Here is a 9,311-nt window from a genome sequence, read left to right as displayed (position 1 = left end):
CCGGCTCAATGCGGCGCTTTCATCATTGTGCGAAGGTCAGGGGCTGACAACCCCTTCCCCTCCATCTCGCTGATAAAGTCGGTGAAGATGTGGCAGAGATCGTATTTCTACGTCAGGAGCGTCACCGTGAGGGGCGACTGGGTTAACCTGCCGGCTTTCGAAGCCGGCCCGCCGGCTGGGAGACTGCCCAACTGGTCGTACCGGGCCAAGTCGCTGACGCCTGCGGGAGCCGGTGCCATCGCACGACTCCCAGTGCTGACGCAGTCGGAGGGCTTGACAGGTCCAGACCTGCTGGCCGCCTTCGTGGCGCGCCGAGTTCTCCCGCTCCAAGGCCGCCCCCATATGATATGCCAAATGAGCGGGCACCGCGGCCCTAGTCGGATGTGCACCAAGGACATGCCTCACGAGGAGGTGGCCTTCATGGTGAACTACCTCTCGGACAGCAAGCTCCTGGAGGATTGGCGGTTCGGCAAGGAGCCGTACTCCCGCGCCAACCCCCCGCCCGTGGTGAGTTGCCTTTTCATTCTTTCTTTGGATTATCTTCTTTTCTCGCCGACTTTGTTTTGACCAGTCGGCTTTGGTCAGAATCCTCTCCTCCATCCGCCAGCTGGCACCTCGGGGCCGGCCCGCGAGTTCCTTGCCGACCGGGCGGAGAGCGACGTCGACGACCCCGATCTGGGGGAGGCGGCTCTGGAGGACGACGCCGAGGGAGGAGGACGAGCGGCAGGCGACTTCAGGCCTTCGGCCACTTTCGCCGACTGGCCTGACAACGATGCCGTGGGAGAAGTCGCCCCCCGCCATCGGCCAGGAGCCGGCCAGCCTGGCGCGGGCTCTTCTGCCGCGCCGGGTGCTCCAGGCGGCGAGAAGAAGCGCAGGGCCGTGCCGACTTTGTTCGGCAGTCGGCCGAAGAATCCCAAGGGCTCGGCTGCGTCGACCCGGTGGGACGAGGCGGCTGCGAAGGCCATCCGCTTCCGTAAGGAAGTGAAGAAGCCGCCATTGGTCTCCGCGTGAGTATTCTGTCTCAATCGCTTTATTCTTTCTTTGTGGCTTTGTCTGAGTCTTTGCTTGCTTCCCTTGCTTCAGGGCTCCCCTTACTCCAAGAATGTTCTTGGGAAGCTAGAGTACCTCCAAGCTGTGGTCATGAAGACACTCCGGCTGCATCCGCTGACGTCTTTTGCATTCAGGCAGGTGATGGAAGAGGACCATGTCGTTCACATGGCCAGCGTATTCCGGTGGGCACCAAAGTGTACTTCCCACTGGCGGCTATAGCACGAGACAGCACAGCGTGGGACAACCCTGACGAGTTCAAGCCACAACGGTTCTTGGCCTCCAAAGGTGCATCAGAAGGAACCGACAACACGATCAAAATGATGCCTTTCAGTGGTGGTCGGAGGATATGCCCTGGCAGCGGTGTCGCGATGCTGCACTTAAGCTACTTCACCGCCAACCTCGTGAGGGAGTTCCGGTGGAGGGAGGGAGAAGGTGAGCTTGCCGTCGATCTCCAGCTGCATGTTGAGTTCTTTACTGTCATGAAGCGGCCATTGTGTACTCACCTAGAGCTTCGAGGAACAGAGATCAAAACTAGAGTTAATTAGCTGGCCAAAGTCTCTTGGTTGTACCGTGTTTGCTAATAAGGAGCCATATGAATGTTTTTTCAGCATTAGTCGATTTCCACCGTACGCAGAGTGTCGAACCGAGACGGAGCGTCGCCAGCGAGGACTTGCCAGGAATGAGTCGGAGCAGGCAACAAAGCCGCTACATCGTAGGCGGAGGTGAGATAGAGGCTTTACTAGTTCGGCTGATTGGCAGTTGTTGGCGTAAAGAAAAATGGAACACATGATTATGTATCTGTTAATGCCGTAATAGTTGTGGTTAAGTTAGCTATTCCTCAAACCATGCACTTGAGCAGGCTAGGCATTTCTTATTCAAACATTATGATGAAAATAATTAATATTGTTAACCATTCAAAAACACTTTGTCAATAGGAAAAAGTATTATACGCATAAATGAATGTTATGCATTTTCATAATTCCCATTAACATTTGTAAATCCACCAATTAACTCATGCTCCTACCTATAAAAAGAATCTAAAATTAATAATGCATATGCTATTTACATAAATAATAAGATAATTTTAAATTAATCAATCCGGATACAGAGGCATATATTAATGTTTGTAGCTTTGTTACCCCATAATGTGCGATGTTCCCTATTTATATCCATGCAAAACTTTATGCAGTAGGATACAAGACGTGTGACATTTTTTCAATAAAATTCTAGTTCCAATACACTTGTCCAAGTTTTATTGTGTCCAACACGGATGGCAAATGAAACTTGTCAATCTCACTAGCAAATTCTAGCTAGGTCCACTTGTTGAGTTGACGGTGATGTCAATGCGAAAGAAGGGCATAGCTGTCAACTTGTCACCCTAAAATCTAACCATGTCAACAATGGAGGTAGGTGAATTCGTGATAGAAGAGGAAGAAGAAAATAATAATTGTGTCATATCAAAGTATACAAATGAGCTTTGTTTTTCAAAATAAACAGCCTGAATTCTTCAAGGATAAAGTAGCTACAAATAAATCAAAGTGTTCGTCCTAGTAAATTCTATTTTGGTTACTAGCACAGGTAGAAAAAGGGCCTGTTGTCCCGGTTCGTAAGGGCCGTTTGTCCCGGTTCCTGAACCGGGACTAAAGGGTCGGTACTAATGCCCTGTCCTTTTAGTCCCGGTTCAATCCAGAACCGGGACTAAGGGGTCGGTACTAATGCCCTGTCCCTTTAGTCCCGGTTCAATCCAGAACCGGGACTGATGGGCCTCCACGTGGCCTGTGCGCGGAGCCCAGGCAGGAGACCCTTTGGTCCCGGTTGGTGGCATCAATCGGGACCAATAGGCATCCACGCGTCAGCATTTCTGTGGCTGGTGTTTTTGTTTTTTTTTTTGAAAGGGGGGGGGGGTTGGGGGGTTAATTTAGGTGTTTCATATATTGTGTTAGCTAGCTATAATTAATAGAGAGAAGTGTCCTCTCTTATGTCCGTGCTTGGTCGACGCTACGTACTATACATACGTATAGAGAGGACTAGACACGCTAGCTAGCTAGTAAGCAAACGAAGAAAATAGAAGATCGTCATGAACATATATGCATACAGAGAGAAGTGATATCGACCACCTCTCCTTCTCCGAGAGATTGGTCGAACAACAAGTTCTCGTATATCTATCCGACACTACCGGCTACATATATACAATAATTATCTCTTACAAATATAATCATACGGACTCATGGTCCACATAGTATTCTCCGTCTTCAGCGATCACGTGGTAAGGAAAGAATGCCGCCAATTCCTCTTGAATTGCTCGCATGCGAGCTGGTGCTAGGAGTTCATCCCGCTTCCGAAACATCTAATTTGAAAAAGGGGGTCAATACATATATATATATATGAATGAATGAAACTCAACACAAATGATGGTAATAAAATAAAATTGTGAATGTTGTTATTTACGTACTTCATATTGTTCGTCAGTGTAGCCCCGCTCACAGGTCGTGTGGCGGATGGACTCGCAAACGTAGTATCCACAGAAATCATTCCCTTGTTCCTGCCACAACCACTTTACAAGAAATAGAGGTCAATCAAACTGATAAGCAAGAATGCCAAATCAACAGGAGATGCGCGGAACATGCTACTATAGTACTTACTTTCGGGTGTCTAAATTGCAGCTTCTTCGGGAGTCCTGGAGCTTTTTTGGAGAATTTTTTCCAAACCCTGCCAGACAAAGAAAACAATTACTTGATATATCAGGAAATGAACAAAGTTGCTGATATGGTGGATAATGATCGATTTAACTTACTTCTCAAGCATTTGAGTCATGTCCGCATAGTCCTTGTGATCTTTTCGTCTTGAGTCTAAGTCGGTTACTAGTTCCTGCTCAAGCTTAATCTCTAGGAGAATATAGTGGTAACTGCACACGCATGCATAACTCATCAATTACATTACTATAACCTTGACTAATATATAAGGGAAACCGAATACGCACAAGACAGTAACACTCACTTGAAGTTGTAAGGAAAGAGTATTATATCTTTGTTTTCATTTATTACCAACGATCGTAGCAAGTTGGCCTCGGTAGCTGCGGCATGAAATTTAACCTGAGTTGCATCTATGAGATATGTTTTAATGAACCCAATATCACCGACTTGTCTTTTCTTCAATTCGGCGATCTTCAATCTGCATAATATAGTGAGGATGATTATAAATACATGCAATGAAAGAGCTGAGCTATATATAGAGACTTAATGACAGAAGTAGTACTACTTACAGACAGTAGCAGGTGACCGTTGTTTTATCGAGGGCCAATTAATTGAAAAACTGAAAGAACTCCTCAAATGGAACATGCAACAGTTCAATTCCAACGAGGTCATGCTCCTTTTTAAGTTTCACATACAAAGTACTCCTCCCCCCAGAGTCTCTGCAGATTTTCAAGTACCAATCATGCAATCTTCGCATCATTGTTGATAGAGATCTTTCATCTTTGATGAGAGGCTTCCCGTACTCGTATCTTTGTATCTGCACCTCCATGAAATCATAATGTACATCGTCGGGCAGCTAATCGCCAAGATTGCTATAACCGGGCACCATCCTCGGATCATTAGCGACGTTGTCGCTTGGCACCTTGAGCGGGGGGCACGATTGCTTCGCTTGTTCGCCGAGCTGGGCAATTTGTTTCCCAGCTCATCGTTCTTTCAGCCTTTGATCACTGACAGTCCTTCCCGACCGCTCCGCTTCGGCAAATTCCTTTCCAATAATGCGCTCATAGTTTCCTTTCGGCGCAGACTTGGGTGGTTTTGTCAGGGCAGCCAGAGTGCGCTCCACTTTCACCGGATCTACCTTCTCCTCCGGAGGTGGATGTTTCTTTTCTTTCACCCCTTCAAAGTAGTTCCTCACTTCTTCTCGTGCGATCTCGGCGTTCTCCTCTGGGGTCCTCTCGTATGGTAACTTCTCTGGAGTCTTCAGAGAAGGACCGAATCTGTATTTCCTCCCGCCTCTGGCTGTGCTGCTAGACGCCGGCAGAGCAGACGGAGCGGTTGTCTTCTTTACTTGCTTACGAGGCGGAGGAGAAGGACTACGACGCGCCGGAGCAGCCGGAGCGGCGGCAGGTCTCTTCCGCCCTTGCTGACAAGGCGGAGAAGGAGGAGGCTGGCTGCTCGGGCGCGTCAGCGTAGGCGGAGAAGGAGGCAGAGTGCCGCCACGCGCCGGAGAAGGAGCCGGTCGAGTGCCCTAATCGTCACTCGCTGGAGGAGGAGGCGGTGGAGGAGGCGGGGTGCCCTGACTCGCCGGAGGAGGAGGCGGTGGAGGAGGCAGAGTGCCCTGACTTGCCGGAGGAGGAGGAGGCGGAGGCGTCCGGTTCAGAAGGTTGATGAGCTCCTTCCGCCATAGGCATGGAGTCTTCAGAGAAGACCCCAGCCTAGTCTCCCCCTCACCGGTAGGGTGGTCAAGCTGGAGGTCCTCAAATCCCTCCGTTATTTCATCCACCATCACCCTAGCATATCCTTCTGGAATCGGTCGGCAGTGAAAAGTTGCGTCGGGTTCAGTAGGATAAACAGAGCCAACAGCCGCCTTCACCTTCAAATTCATCCATTGCGTCATAAGGTGGCAATTTTGAGACTCCGTGATAGCATCCACGGGATAGCTGGCAGGAGCCGTCAAGGCATGCTCCGGCTGAAGCAGCTCGGTGGAAGCCACGCTGCTTCTCCGCTGAGATGGCGGGGTAGCTTCGGGGAAAGCTTCGGCAGTACGTTTGCTGCGATTTGCTTCTCGTTCCTATATCGCTTGTACCCTTGCTTGCAGCGCCTGCATTTGGGTCTGCTGCAATTTTTTCCTCCTCTCCTGGGATTTGTAACCGCCTGCGTCCAGAAACCCAACCTTCCACGGAATGGAGCCTGGCGTGCCTCGTGTCCGTCCAGGGTGCTCAGGATTCCCGAGGGCCAGTGTGAGCTCGTCGCTCTCTCTATCTGGAAAGAACGTCCCTTGCTGCGCTGCTTCAATATACTGCTGAAGCTTTCTGACTGGTATGTCCATTTGATCGTTCGTCCAAATGCACTTCCCTATTACAGGGTCCAAGGTTCCGCCAGCCCCGAAGAACCAAGTCCGGGAACGGTCTGGCCAGTTAATTGTCTCTGGTTCGATCCCTTTATCAACCAGATCATTCTCAGTCTTGGCCCACATAGGCCGGGCTACGAGGTAGCCACCTGACCCCGAGCGATGGTGATGCTTCTTCTTCGCAGCATTTTGCTTGTTTGTCGCCGACATCTTCTTACTCTTTTCCGATGTCTTGTGGGCCACAAATGCGGGCCAGTGATCTCTGATATTCTCATATATGCCCTTGAATTCTGGTGTCTCTTTATTTTCGACAAACTTATTCAGCTCTTTCTTCCACCTCCTGAATAGTTCTGCCATCCTCTTAAGAGCAAAAGACTTGATTAATTGCTCTTTAACTGGCTTCTCTGGATCATCCTCTGGCGGTAGTGTGAAATTTGACTTCAGCTCAGTCCAAAGATCATTTTTCTGCATATCATTGACATAAGACACCTCAGGGTCTTCTGTAGCCGACTTTAACCATTGTTGGATGCTGATCGGGATCTTGTCCCTAACCAAAACCCCGCACTGAGAAACAAATGCGCTCTTTGTCCGGAGGGGTTCAATCGGTTGGCCGTCGGGCGCGATTGCTATGATCTCAAACTTTTCATCCGAGCTCAACTTTTTCTTCGGGCCTCGTCTCTTTACCGAAGTTGTGCTCGATACGGAGGGCTAGAAAAAAGAACAAAGACTTAATTAATATGTGTACATACCAAAACAATGAATGCATCAATTAGCTAGTCAGCAGAAGCTTAACTAATATATATACCTGGCCAGACTCGGTTCGGTCACCGGAGACGTCATCACGGTCTCCTTCTTGCACCGGCATTGGGTCACCGGAGCCGTCCTCACGGTCTCCTTCTTGCACCGGCATTAGGTCACCAGAGCCATCATAATCATAGCCAGCTGCTTCCTCGTGCGATTATGTCCCCCAACAACTCTTCTTGTACTTCGTCTCGGGTGGTGTCCATAGTTTCTACAAATATTGACAACATGGCAATTATTATTCAAACATGACAGATGGATATATTAGTGGCAAACGTAGAACTAATATTAATTAATGGCCTCGACGCTGCTTCTCTAGGGTTTGGGGTGGCCTCGACGCTGCTTCTCTAGGGTTTGGGGTGGCCTCGACAACGCTTCAAGGATAAAAAAAGAAGAGGAAGAAGAAAAAATAAGAGGAGAAGAAAGAATAGAGGAGTAAGAACTCCTCTATTCTTTCTTCTCCTCTTTTTTTCTTCTTCCTCCTCTTTTTTTATCAGGAACGAGGGTCGTCGAGGGTCACCGAGCGGTAGAGGAAACCCTAAATAGCAAGTATCGTGGGTGTGAGATACATGTGGCCGTCGGTGTCGGACACTACATCCACGTCCCACAAGTGACGTGGGCGTCGAAGCCCGCGCCACTTGTGGGACGTGGATGTAGTGTCCGACACCGACGGCCACATGTATCTCACACCGACGATACTTTCTATTTAGGGTTTCCTCTACCGCTCGGCGACCCTAACCCTCGACGACCCTCACGTTTCTTCTTCTCTTTTTTCTTCTTCTTCCTCTTCATCTTTTTTTTTCTTCTTCTTCCTCTTTATTTTATCGGAAACGAGGGTCATCGATGGTCAGGGTCGCCGAACGGTAGAGGAAACCCTAAATAGCAAGTATTGTGGGTGTGAGATACATGTGACCCTCGACGACCCTCGTTCCCGATAAAAAAAGAGGAAGAACAAGAAAAAAGAGGAGAAGAACTCCTCTATTCTTTCTTCTCCTCTTTTTACTCCTCTATTCTTTCTTCTCCTCTTTTTTTCTTCTTCCTCTTCTTTTTTTATCCTCTTCTTCCTCTCATGTTCGATGACCCTCGACCCCTCGGCGACCCTAGACCCCCTCTCGACCCCCTCATGTCAAAGTTATCGGGTAGGGGGTATATCGACAACGACATACCCGATACATACATACATACATACATATCACATGCATCCATACATATATGAACAAAATTAATATCTACTAATTAACAACCTAAATAAAAAAACTAATACATATAGGAAGAAGAAGAAAAAAAAAGAGAAGAAAGAATAGAGGAGAAGACTTCCTCTTCTTCCTCTCCTCTTCTTCTCCCTCTTCTTCTCCCTCTTCTTCCCCTTCTTCCCTCGACCCCCTAAACTAGTTCTCAACCCTCGACCCCCTAAACTAGTTCTCGACCCCCCTCATGTCGGAGTTATCAGGGAGGGGGTATATCGACCCCCCCTCATGTCGAAGTTATCGGGGAGGGTTATATCGACCCCCCTCCTGTCGAAGTTAACGGGGAGGGGGTATATCGACAATGACATGCATACATGGAAAAAAATGCTATCCATCTATACGTACATAGCCACATACATATATACATGGAAATAATGCTATGAAAAAAATATGAACAAAAAAATGCTATGAACAAAAAAAAATACACATAAACAAAAAAATACATATATGAACAAAAAATGCTCTGAACAAAAAAAATACACATATATGAACATCTATACATACATATAGCCACAAACATATATACATTATATATACGAAAAAAATGAAAAAAATGATAAACAGGTGGCGGCAGCTCACAGCAGCGAGGTTGACCGGCGAGGGCGACGGCGGGGGCGGCGAGGACGTCGGCGAGGGCGTCGGCGAGGGCGGCGGATGGCTCGGGGAGGAGGGCGGCAAGGGCGGCACGGGCTCGGGGAGGAGGGCTCAGGGACGACGGCGAGATCGGGGGCGGCGCGGGCTTGGGGACGACGGCGAGCTCAAGGGACGGTGTGAGCTCGGGGACGACGGCGAGCTCCGGGGCGGCGCGGGCTCAAGGGCGGCGCGGGCTCGATGGCGGCAAGGGCTCGGGGGCGGCGCAGGCTCGAGGAGCGGGCGGTGACGGCGACGGCGACCTCGGGGCGGCGACGACGAGCACGGGCAGCCTGGCGGCGTCGTCGGGGCGGGATCGAAGAAACTGAACCAAAATTTTCACAAGTGTGGCTTATATAGACGGAGCATTGGTCATGGTTCGTGGCACAAACCGTGACCAATGCCCCCCCTTAGACCCGGTTGGTGCCACCAACCGAGACCAAAGGCCTTGTGCGGCTGCTTCGTCGAAAGTTTAGTCCCACCTTGCTAGTTGAGAGGGGTGCGCAGTGGTTTATAAGCCCCACTGCCGCACCCCTCTCG

General features: G+C 49.4%; 1 pseudogene; it reads left to right on the top strand.

Annotated features, from left to right (window-relative positions):
• Positions 1-772: 772 nt before the first annotated feature.
• LOC123186855 (cytochrome P450 89A2-like) lies at positions 773-2,167 on the top strand (annotated as a pseudogene).
• Positions 2,168-9,311: the final 7,144 nt, after the last annotated feature.

Source organism: Triticum aestivum, chromosome 2A (assembly GCF_018294505.1).
Source record: "Triticum aestivum cultivar Chinese Spring chromosome 2A, IWGSC CS RefSeq v2.1, whole genome shotgun sequence".
Taxonomy (NCBI): Eukaryota; Viridiplantae; Streptophyta; class Magnoliopsida; order Poales; family Poaceae; genus Triticum; species Triticum aestivum.
This window is presented reverse-complemented; position numbering and strand designations above follow the sequence as displayed.